The sequence below is a fragment of the Cherax quadricarinatus genome, chromosome 89, assembly GCF_038502225.1.
Source record: "Cherax quadricarinatus isolate ZL_2023a chromosome 89, ASM3850222v1, whole genome shotgun sequence".
NCBI lineage: Eukaryota > Metazoa > Arthropoda > Malacostraca > Decapoda > Parastacidae > Cherax > Cherax quadricarinatus.
Window position 1 is genome coordinate 15,234,071 of NC_091380.1, and position 13,094 is coordinate 15,247,164.

The window sequence follows — 13,094 nt, forward strand, 5'->3', positions numbered from 1 at the left end:
AACTTATTATATTCCATTGATTGTTTACATATGTTTGTTAGGAGGAAAATTGTGTAGTGGTCAGTAGTGTTGTCCATGATTATCCCCACTCTGAGGGGCGCTAGTATGTTTGTCCATATATAGTCAATTATGGTTGCACTCCTCTCAGTCTTGTTGATTTTGTAATTGCTAGTATGAGTAGTGTATTGTTCATATTGTTAATGAAGTCAACCTTGAGCTAACAGCATTAACCTTGACCTAACATATGACCAACAACAGGTTGGTCATCTGTTAGGTCAAGGTTGATGCTGAAGTCTCCTGCTAGTAGTAGGTGGTGCTTATTTATTTGTGTATCTGTAATCAATGTTTTTAGTTTATCACTAAAGGCTGGGATATTAATATTAGGCATCCTGTATATGGCCCAAATTACTATAGGTTTTTAATTTTTTTTTTACAGAGAAGTTTGTGAATATATATTCACCATACTCATCATTGAAAGATATGGTGTTGCTACATGATAGTGCATTAGAATAACAGATGGCAATATATCCCACAATTTGTTCTGGTCTGCAGTTGTGGATTACTGTGTATCCTCGTAGTGGAAATATAAACACATATAGGATCACATTATACTGCATATGTGTTTATATTTCCACTGTGTCGGTATTTGATACCATTTATTTCCATCCTCGTAGTGTGTAGATGTCTATTGTGTCTTGCTTAAGCCAGGTTTCAGTAAGAATAATACAGGAGAAGGTTGTCTTTAATGAATCTAAGAGTGCCAGGAGGTCATCATAGTGTTTACTTAGGGATCTAATATTGTAATTCAAAATTGCAATATATCTGGCATTGCTTAGGACAGTACTGGCTTCCGTTGCTTTGTAGTAAAGGCAATTGCTTTCAGTTGAATTGTATACCTTTGTAGGCAAACAAAATGGTGATCTTGGTGTCTAACAAGAGTGTAAACTATAAGGTAGTGATTAGACATCTTAGGTAATTCATTGCTGTCAGATTGGCAATATGGTAATAAGGATTAGGTTTTATAGAAAATAATTGGATGAAAAAAAATAGGGGTTTCATAACACTGCTTGTGGAAAGTGGGTACAAACTGAATTTTATTCTGACTCAGTTAAACCAGCATTACTCAGAATTTTCTTTATTTAATTTCTACTGAGTTCAGTAGAACTGAAATATCTCCTTTCTGTTGATTCCTTCTTTATTGCAAGTTTTTCCATCCCTTGCAAAGCACTGGTGGATTTTTCAGTTGTATTGTAGCTTTATTAATCTGTAGAGGAAATTTTGTCTTATTTTGGTCAGGCACACATTGACATCAACATCTGTTTTCATATTAACAGATATCCTTAATAGTTCATTAATTTGTGAGCTGGAGTTGAACTTTAGTATCACTGATTTCTTCCCAGTTTGATAACCTATCACTTTACACTCCTTTATGTCATCAGTTGGTACGTTGAGATGATCTTGGGTAAGTTGTAGAGTGGTTTGTTTACTTGTTTCATTAGTTATAGTTAGTGGTAGAAGGTTGCTATTTACTACAACTGAAAAGGACAGTTGCTGTTGGTCGAAGTGGTCTTGGAAGTTGTTCATAACATTTGTAAGTTGTAAGTCCACTCTTGCTCTTTCATTCTTGATGTTGGTGTTTAGTTGGGTAACTTGATCTTTTAGGTGGTTGATGGTGTCCTCAGACTGGGTGTGGGTGTTGCTTAGTTGTTTCAGTGTATTTAGTTTTTGTTCAAGATTTGTGATCTTGCCAAGGTATTGTGTATTGGATGTTTGTAATTCCTTAATTTCCTGGGTTAACATGTCATTGTTAAAATGATGATTTGTTTTTATTCTGGATCCTAACAAGTTTAGCTATTTCTGGGTCAGTAATGTTCATATCAAATCCATGGAAGGAATTATCTTGGATGTTTGTGGTGGTGGTCATGTTTGTTGTTGTTTGGTGAGTGTTGTGGTGATGGGTGGTGAGGGTTGCATCCTTCTGGCTGACAGTAGAAAATGTTTTACTTGTAGTAATGTTTCTCTTACCTGTGGTGTTAGGAGTCTTTGGTTGTTACTGGATCTTCTGTTGTTACCCTGACCCCTGGCCATTGACAGTGGTTTCAGATAAATTGTAGGTGATGGGTAATGGGTAGATGTTATGAAGTTACACTTCACCTGGCAGTGGGGTAGGTGGTGGTAACACAAGTCTTCTTAGTTGGTAATATTGCATATTTTTGTGTGATTGCTGCAATTGATTTATATCATTCTGGGTCTCTACACATGTCAGTGTTATGTGGGTCTTTACTAGGCTACCACAGTGTTGTTAGGAACCTCTGGTGGAAGTAAAATAGAGGAACAAGGATCTTGCTGTTGCTGCTGCCACTGACCCAACTCACTTAAACTGTTAATTTACATTTCTTCTTATTCATTTCTATCCCATATACTTTTTTTTAAGTCATAACAGCCATCTCTCACCGAGGTTGGGTGACCAAAAAAGAAGAAACAATTTCACCATCACTCAATCCATCACTTGTTTTGCCAGGATACTACAGTTCAAATCAATCAATCAAACAATTAAGTTTATTCTCTATAAAGATTACAATGCATGGTTTACATATTATAGGATATTGTGTGGTTTACATATACTGTAATACTAATTAAAGAAAGGGCCACTATCACACCTAACATGACTAGGCATTTTGGGTAAGAACATAAGAAAGAAGGAACACTGCAACAGGCCCACTGACCCATGTGGAGCAGGTCCATGTCCCCTCCAGATTAGACCAATGATCCACCCTCCCAGGATCAGCCCAGTGACCCACCCAGTCTGGTCACCTCCACTCAAGGATGGAGCACTGCACCAGACCCAGCAGCACAAACTAGTCGGGTCCAACTCACACCCACCTATGCCCACTCATGTATTTATCTAACCTATTTTTAAAACTACACATCGTTTTAGCCTGAATAACTGTACTCGGGAGTTTGTTCCACTCATCCACAACTCTATTACCAAACCAGTGCTTTCCCATGTCATTCCTGAATCTGAATTTTTCCAACTTGAAACGATTGCTGCGAGTCCTGTCTTGGCTGGAAATTTTCAGTACGCTATTTACATCCCCTTTATTTATTCCTGTTTTTCATTTATACACCTTGATCATATCCTCACTAATTCTACATCTTTAGAGGGAGTGCAGATTCAGGGCCTCAGTTTATCCTCATAGGGAAGATTTCTGATACATGGGATCATCTTTGTCATCCTCCTCTGTACGTTTTCCAGAGCATTTATATCCATTCTCTAATACAGTGACCAGAACTGAGCAGCATAGACTAAGATTAATTCAAAACTCTACATTGTTACAGATTATGGAGCATATTGGTATTAAGGCTAAGTACAGTGGACCCTCAGTTAATGCCTTTAATCCATTCCAGAGAGCTAGCTTTTAACCAATTTAGCCTTTATCTGAATTAATTTTCCCCATAAGAAATAACGGAAATCCAATTAATCCATTCCAGACACCCAAAAGGATTAAACAAAATAATTTTCTTTTACATGAAATATACATTTCCCTACACAGAAACGAATGGTACATGCAAAATAAACAATAATTGGAGTGGAGTTGTTGATGAGTGATGTTCCAGCAGCAGGGAAGATTCAAGTTTCCTGTTGTTTGGAAGGGGAATCCCCTTCCATAAAGACTTCAGGTACCAAGTCCTTTGGAGGGGTTACCTCCCTTGTTTTTTTTTAATGCCAGTAGGTCAAGCTTGAGAGTCACTGGACCCCTGTTTCACAAAATAGGTTTCCAGAAACTCTGTTTCTCACATACCCTTAAGATTTCCCTAAAATGGGACACAAGAGTGTCATTGTACATGTTGCCAATATGGCTTGCAATAGCTGTGACAGGATAAAATTCATCCATAAATACTTGAACCTTTGTAAACATTGTACACATTTCCTTAATCCTTGACGAAGGCAATTTCCTCCGTCTCTCTTCCTTCTGCTCTGAAGCACATTCCTGAGCTGTGATATGTTACTGTTGCACCTCAAGCTCTTGCAGGTCTGTAGTGGTTAGTTTTTCATTGTCATTCTGCACCAACTCTACCACATCCTTGCCACAAACCTCCAACACCAAGGACTTCCCCAATGACACAATAGCTTCCATTACTGGCATAGGCTCCTGAGGGTTAGACCTAAACCCTTCAAAATCCCTCTGTTGTACACATTCTGGCCACAGTTTCCTCCAAGCAGAGTTCAAAGTCCTGCAAGTCACTCCCTCCCAAGCCTTTCTTATAAGGTTTATGCAACTGAGGATACTGAAGTGATCTTCCCAAAACTCTCTAAAGGTCAATTCAGTGTCTGAGGTCACTTCAAAGCACTTTTGAATCACTGGTTTTGTGTAGAGTTTTTTTGAAGTTTGCAGTGACCTGCTGGTCCATGGGCTGGAGGAGAGGAGTTTTATTAGGAGGCAAAAACTTCACTTTAATGAAGCTAAACTCCCCTGCAATTTACTCTTGCAAGTCGTGAGGATGAGCAGGAGCATTGTCCATGACCAGGAGGCACTTGAGTGACAATTTCTTTACCAGGAGGTAATTTTTCACAGTGGGGCCAAGCACTCCATAAAACCAGTCCATGAAAATTTCCCTAGTGACCTGTGCCTTAGTGTTTGATCTCCACATCACACACAAATTACCCATAATGGTATTGTTTTTCTTGAACACTCTGGGAGTTTCAGAGTGATACACCACTAAAGGCTTCACATTGCAATCACCAATAGCATTACTACACAACATTAATGTCAGCCTGTCTTTCATAGGCTTGTGTCCTGACAGTGCCTTTTCCTCCTGAGGTATGTAGGCCCTGTTTGACATTTTCTTCCAAAACAGGCCTGTTTTGTCACAATTAAACACTTGTTCAGGTTTTAAGTTCTCAGTCTCCATGTACTCCTTAAAGTCCTGTACATATTTTTCAGCCACTTCTTTATCTGAACTGGCAGCCTCACCATGCCTTACCACACTGTGTATGCCACTATGATTCTTAAATCTCTCAAACCAGCCTTTGCTAACCTTCAATTCATCAGCAGCAGCACTATTTGGAGGCATTTTCTTAATGAGATCATCATGCATCTTCCTTGCCTTTTCACATGTTATTGACTGAGATATACTATCCTCTGATAATTGTTTCTTGCTTATCGACACCAATAACAGTCTCTCCACATCTTCGAGTATTTGCAGTTTCTATTTTGTAATCACACTTGCACCTTTTGCAACAACAGCTTCCTTGATTGCCCTTTTGTTTTGCAACATAGTAGTGATGGCTGATTGGGGTTTGTTGTATAACTTTTTCAACTCTGAGATACGCACTCCATTTTCGTACTTTTCTATTTTCTCATTTTTCAGTTCAACGGTACACCTCACCCTTTTTACCACTAGAAGCTTTCTTGGGGCCCAGGGTGGCTTATTTAGTGGTTACAATCACTAAAAACAGTGGAATAATCTGAAATATATTGCAGGTACACGTGGAATCAACCGCAATGGTTTGTAAACAGTGGCATACTGGCTGGGAGACTGGGTGACTGGCTGGGCCCACTCACGGTGCCGAGCGGACATGTTTGGGATGAAAGCTCCTAACCAAGTTTTTAGGTGTTATCCGAGCCATTTTTTTTTTATGCCAAAGTGAGGCGTTATCCGATTTTGGCACAATCCGATCTGGGCATTCACTGTAACTACATTACAGTTCATAAAGTTAGCAATGTGAATGGTTTTGTTTTGGTACAATACATAGTTTCTATTTTGGAGTATCACAGGCAAACTTATGACTAGTTAAGATTCATTAGGTAATAGTTGTACAGTGGACCCTCGACCATCAATATTAATCCATTCCAGAGAGCTTGTCCTTAGCCGAATTTATCATTAGCTGAATTAATTTTCCCCATGAGAAATAATGGAAATCAAATTAATCTGTTCCAGACAGCCAAAAGTATTAAAAAAACTTTTTTTTTTCATGAAATATACGTTTCCCTACAAAGAAAACAATGAGACATGAATAATAACTGCTTAAATAAATGCTAATATGACACTTAGTTTTATTGAAGAGTATTGATGACTGATAAGACACTATTTTTCTTGAACACTCCGGGATTTCAGAGTGATACATGAGTAAAGGCTTCACCTTGCAATCCCTACTAGCATTACTACAAAACTTGAGAGTTAGTTTGTCTTTTATAGGCTTGTGTCCTGGGCCTGCCTTTTTGCTCCTGAGTAATGTAGGTCCTGTTTGGCATTTTCTTCCAAAACAGGCTTGTTTTGTTACAATTAAACACTTGTTGGGGTTTTAATTTTTCAGTGTCTGTGTACTCCTTAAAGTCCTGCACTTATTTTTTAGCCATTTTTTTGTCAGAACTGGCAGCCTCACCATGCCTTATCACACTGTGTATGCCACTATGATTCTCATATCTCTCAAACCAGCATTTGCTGGCCTTAAATTCATCAACAGCAGCACTATTTGGAGGCATTTTCTTAATGAGATCTGCATGCAGCTGCCTTGCCTTTACACATATTATTGACTGAGAAACACTGTCTCCTGATAATTGTTTCTCGTTTATCCACACCAACAACAGTCTCTCCACATCTTTGAGTACAGTGGACCCCTGACCAATGAAGGCATCGTCTAACAATAAAATCGCCTAACGAAGCACTTTAGTGTAAAAATTTTGGCCCAACCAATGATGAAAAACTAAACTAACAACATTCATCCCGATAGTGTCCACGTGTCCGTCTGGCCTGAGTGCACCTTACCTGCCCTGCCTTCAGTTAGTGTGCCAGTGTTTACAAGCCAGTACAGTCGCTTCCATGCATACATTCGGTACATTTTGTATTCCAGTGTTTTTAGTGCTTGTAACTGCTAAATAATGGGCCCAAAGAAAGCTAGTGCCGACCCTGTGGTAAATAGGGTGAGAATTATAAGAGAAGTGAAGAAAGAGATAATCATAAATTATGAAAGTGGAGTGCATGTCTCCGAGCTGGCCAGGTTGTATAACAAACCCTAATCAACCATTGCTACTATTTTGGCCAACAGAAAGGCAATCAAGGAAGCTGTTGTTGCGAAAGGTACAAGTATGTTTTTGAAACAGAGATCGCAAGTACTCGAAAATGTTTAGAAACTGAGGTTAGTTGGGAGGATGTGGAAGAGTTGGTGGAGGACAATGATGAAGAACTAACCACTGATGAGCTGCAAGAGCATCTGCAACAGAAAGAGGCCACAACTGAGGAAATTGCTTCAGTGGAGGAGAGAGAGAAATGGAGGAAGTTGCCGTCTTCAAAGATTAAGGAAATTTGTGCAAAGTGGGTTGACATCCAAACCTTTATGGATGAAAATCACCCTGATGCAGCTATTGCAAGCTGTGCTGGTGACTTTTACAATGACAATGTTGTGACCTATTTCAGGAAAATCTTAAAGGAATGCAAGGTACAGAGCTCTATATATAGAGCTTTGGTGTGACATAGGTCCAGTGACTCTCAAGTTGTTCCCGGTGGCATTAAAACAAGTAGGGAAGTAACCCCGGAAAAGGAATTGGTAGCTAAAGTCCTTATGGAAGAGGATTCCCCTTCCAAACAATAATACACCTCTATCTCCCCTCCTCCCTTCTCATCACTTATCACTACATCTTCAATAAAGGTAAGTGTCATTTATTCTTCATTTAGTACAATATTTATTGTGCATGTATCCTTCTTTTTCTGTGTAGGAAAATGTATATTTCATTTGAATTTTTTTTCATACTTTTGGGTGTCTGGAACGGATTAATTGGATTTCCATTATTTCTTATGAGGAAAATTAATTCGACTTACGATAAATTCGCCTAAAGATAAGCTCTGTGGAATGGATTAATATCATTGGTCGAGGGTCCACTGTATTTGCGACCTCTGTTCTGAAAGCATACTTGCACCTTTCACAACAACAACTTCCTTGATTGCCTTTTTTGTTGGTCAAGATAGTAGCGATGGTTGAATGGAGTTTGTTATATAACCTTTCCAACTCTGAGATATGCACCCCACTCTCATACTTTGCAGTCATCTCTTTATTTAAATCGATAGTACACCTCACCCTTTTTACCACATGGCTGGCACTAGAAGCTTTCTTGGGGTCCAGCATGGCTTATTTAGCAGTTACAAGCACTAAAAACACTGGAATAATACAAAATATATCACAGGTATGCTTGGAATCGTCCTCACTGGCTTTGTAAACAATGGCACACTGGCTGGTACATGGAGTGAGTGGCTGGGCCCACTCAGGCCATGTGGACACATTTGGGATGAAAGCCCTTAGCTGAGTTATTTGGCATTAGCTGAGGCATATTTTTATGCCAAAGCGAGCCATTAGCCGATTTTGGTGCTAGCCGATGCATCCTTTAGCCAAGAGTTTACTGTACCTCCAGCTCCCTATCTACTAACTCCCCTACTCTGTTTTTAACTGACAAATCCATTCATTCCCTAGGCTTAACTTGTTTATCTCGCTCCATAATTTTTTTATTATTTTCATCAAAATTTCTTGACAGTGCCTCTCCCACTCTATCATCTGCTCTCCTTTTGCACTCTCTCACCACTCTCTTCACTTTTCTTTTACACTCCATATACTCTGCTCTTCTGATAACACTTCTGCTTTGTAAAAACCTCTCAAGCTACCTTTTTCTCTTTTATCACTCCCTTTGCTTCATTATTCCACCAATCACTCCTCTTTCCTCCTGCACCCACCTTTCTATAGCCACAAACTTCTGCCCCATATTCTAATACTGCATTTTTTAAACTATTCCATCCCTCTTCAAACCCCCCACTACTCATACTTGCACTAGCTCATCTTTACATTAATTCTTATGAGAAATATTTCGGTTTTCAGCCTTTTCAGATTTAGGCTACATTCTGGAACAGATTATGGCCAATTACCGAGGGTCAACTATAGATTTGCAATGACAACTGTCTTTTGTGTGAATTGTATTACAGAAAAACAAAGCCAAACAACTTTTCTTTTAACAATTAACCCTTTCAGGTCTGACAGGCCCTCTCAGAGATTTGTTCTCAGGGTCGGCCAAATTAAAAAAAAAAAAAATTTTTTTCTTATGAAAAGATAGAGAATCTTTTCCTAATCATAATTACACCAAAAATATGAAATTTGATGGAAAACTTACGGAATTATGCTCTCGCGAAGTTAGCGGTCTCGACGATGTTTATGCATCGGCGATTTTGCCCACTTTGAGCCCTCTTTTTGGCCAATTGCAGTGTACTAGTCGACAAAAATCATAACTATTTTGCTAGAACTCCATTTTTTCTATCGAATGAGTACAAGAAACTACCCATTTACCGATTTCAACTATCCAATACAGTGGTCAGAATTTAGCAATTTTGCCAATTTCACACAAATTTTAAAAGATGCCAATTTCCAAATAGGGTCCAGAATAAACAAGAAAGACATTCCTGGCACTAAAATAACATTTTCTCCGTTCATTAGTCATGTCCCCATGCCCCTCTTGCATTTCTTTTGCTTTCCACTTTGAATTTTTTTTCTCATAAAAGAAATACATGTAGAAGATTTACTGTTATGCAGACTACTGCATTAGTGTAGAAATGGTATAAATAATATCAGCGCACTTGTGAAAGAATATTAGACTCACCAGTTGACGTGCATTGGACGCATAGCATGATTTGTTTACTTTTGAACTAGGGTAAAAATCGAACATTTCTGCTACTTTGAGCTCAATTTCAAGGTACTTTTCATTGTAAAATCAGTCAAAATCATCTCAATTTTTGTAATATGTCTTCCTTTCTATAAAATGAGACCAGGAAAACTAGAATACAACAATAAATTTCATACGAAAATACAGTGCAAAGTTGCTGTTTTAAACCAAAAACACTGTCAAAGTTTTTTTTTTTCTCATTACGCACTGTGTGCTGCAGGATTATTTTTATACGGCACACACTGACCACATAGACCCATTCTTTCATATGTAGGCCTACCAACTTTCTCTCATTAGATTTGAAGGCGCTAGAATTTAGGCGTACTAGTATGTCAAAAACCCTGGTGCATAAGCCGTACCAGTATGGCTGAAACCTTGAAAGGGTTAAATCATAGGATGGGCAGAAAAAAAAATCTTGTTTGAGTGTTTGTAGCATGATTTTGAAAAAAAAGACTAAAATGAATGCTATCTGATATGACCTTATTATTGCATGGTGTATTGAACTTGGCCCCAAAAAAATGACCACTCATCTGCAACTGTGGTATAAATGCACCAGTGATATTTATGTTTTAGAATTTATTGATGTCAAGATGTAATTGTTTTTCAGTTTTTTAATTAATATTAATGTTAACACTTATGACATTAGATGTGTATAATGATGTTTTAACACTTCAAACATGAGGAAATACTTAGCCCAGCTATGATCAACTCTAAATTTACTGTATACAGCCCCTCCCCACTTAGCGACAAAGTTCCGTTTCTAGGACCGCGTCATTAAATGAATTCCTGGCTTAGTGAGGAGCATACTGTAATGGTAGTGAGTTTGTGTCATCCATCTTTGATATTGTTTTAATGTCACCTTTGCACCATTTATAACATTTCTGGTATATTTTTAAATGTTTGTACAGTAGTGTACTGTACAGTGGTACCTCGGGATATGAACTTAATTTGTTCCAGAAGCTGTTTGACCACCGATAGCAAAATAATTTGATCCCTAAAGGAATAAAGTAAATTAGATTAGTCTGTTTCAGACCCCCAAAAATAGTTTCAAAAGTACTTATAAAAATACACTTACATATTTGTTGAAGTCGGGAGATGTTCGCATGCTGAGGTATCATTGTACATTGAAATAAACAGAATAGAGGAAATCAGCTCTAATATACATTATTTAGGTATAAATACTGGTCAGGGAGCCCATCGTAAGTCTGAGGCATCACTAAACGAGTACATCACTAAGTGAGGAGAGACTGTACAATATAAATGTATTTTTTTACTATTTTGGTCTAACAAAATGTACAGGGAATACTTATTACAATTATTTCAGAGTGTGAAACTCCTCAAATCATGGAAATTAATCTCACTTTTGACTATTGAGTTTTCCTGGGTTAAATATACTAAGTGTGATTTGTGAGTGAATTTAACTGTTAGTATCATGAAATTGTAATAAATTTGAAATAAGTCATCTGAAAAAAAGACAAGAAATCTATGTAACTTTCCACCATTAATGTACAAAAAGGCAGCTAATGTGCCATTACCCTCGATTGCAACTCTGTTTAATTAACAAATCACTAGAATATTCAACTTTCCATCCATACTTAACCCTTAAACTGTCTAAGCGTAGATCTACATTTTGACTGCTAGAGCTCCGAATATTTTGACTTTTTTTTTTAGAAACAAAGAGGTCAATTTTCTCTGTGTAATAAGAAAAAAAATTAGTGACAATACTTACCAAGATATAAGGTAGTGAAGCTGGCAGTGGATGCTCACCTGACGGCAATATGGAATGCAGCCATTTGCAGAAATGTTGCCGATATACCTTTTTTTTTCCCCATTTTTTTTAATTTATGTAATTTTCATGTTCTGATAATTACAATTTATAGTAGTTCTTGTGATTTTATAGCCAATTTTTGTTCTGACACAACCCCAAGACCGCAGTATATGAAGCAATAAAGATATGGAACACCATGAACTTAGGAAAAATGATGGTAGGTCACATTTGCTCCTGAGATATCACAAATTATTATGGTGTCTAGGCACCATGAGGGTAATGCTGAAGCTGTGGTAAGAATGAATGGGAGAGTGTTGGTACCTGGGGATGAACTTAATATCCTTGGGGTGAAATTTGACTCCAAACTATGAAAAACCACATTGCAGATCTTGCAAAGTGGTTGGGAACCTTACTTACCTGGTTACCCGGAGGTTACCTGGAGGTTATTCTGGGGATCAATGCCCCCACGACCCGGTCCATGACCAGGCCTCCCAGTGGATCAGGGCCTGATCAACCAGGCTGTTACTGCTGGCCGCATGCAGTCGAACGTATGAGCCACAGCCCGGTTGATCCGGCACTGACTTCAGGTATCTTTCCAGCTCTCTCTTGAAGGCAGCCAGGGGTTTATTGGTAATTCCCCTAATGCTTGATGGGAGGCTGTTGAACAGTCTTGGGCCCCGGACATTTATGGTGTTTTCTCTTAGTGTACCAATGGCGCCCCTCCTTTTATTGGGGGTATTTTGCATCACCTGCCCAGTCTTTTACTTTCGTAGGGAGTGATTTCTGTGTGCAGATTAGGGACCATTCCTTCCAGGATTTTCCAAGTGTAGATTATGATATCTCTCTCTCTCCTGCATTCCAACGAGTACAAGTCAAGTGCTTCCAAGCGTTCCCAGTAGTTAAGGTGCTTGACAGAACTTAAACATGCAGTAAAGGATCTCTGTACACTCTCTAGATATGCAATTTCACCTGCTTTGAATGGAGATGTTAATGTACAGCAGTATTCCAGCCTAGAGAGAACAAGTGATTTGAAAAGGATCATCATTGGCTTGGCATCTCTCATTTTGAACATTCTCATTATCCATCCTATCATTTTCTTTGCACTTGTGATCGTGGCACTGTTGTGATCCTTGAAAGTGAGATCCTCAGACATTACTACTCCCAGGTTCCTTACATTATTTTTCTGCTCTATTGTATGGCCAGAGTCTGTAGTATACTCTGTTCTAGTTATTATCTCCTCCAGTTTTCCATAACAGAGTAGTTGGAATTTGTCCTCATTGAACATCATATTGTTTTCCGTTGCCCGCTGGAAAACTTTGTTTATATCTTCTTGGAGGTTAACTGCATCCTCAGCAGATGACAGCCTCATGCAGATCCTAGTATCATCTGCAAAGGATGATATGGTGCTGTGGTGTATATCTCTCTCTATGTCTGATATGAGGATGAGGAATAAGATGGGGGCGAGTACTATGCCTTGTGGAACAGAGCTCTTCACTATAGCAGACTCCAATTTAACTCTTTAACTTAGATGTATCTTTCATCTACTCAAGAGTAGAGGTTGCATAAGTATATTCACATGTTGAGTATGCTCCACTTTCTTGGATTTCCTGCTCCCCATCATATCT

At 38.5% G+C, this 13,094-nt stretch overlaps 1 protein-coding gene across 3 annotated transcripts in view; it reads left to right on the forward strand.

The window, feature by feature from the left end:
• Positions 1-13,094, forward strand: part of LOC128697316 (centromere-associated protein E-like) — a 570,758-nt gene that overhangs the window by 495,353 nt on the left and 62,311 nt on the right. The window lies entirely within an intron of this gene.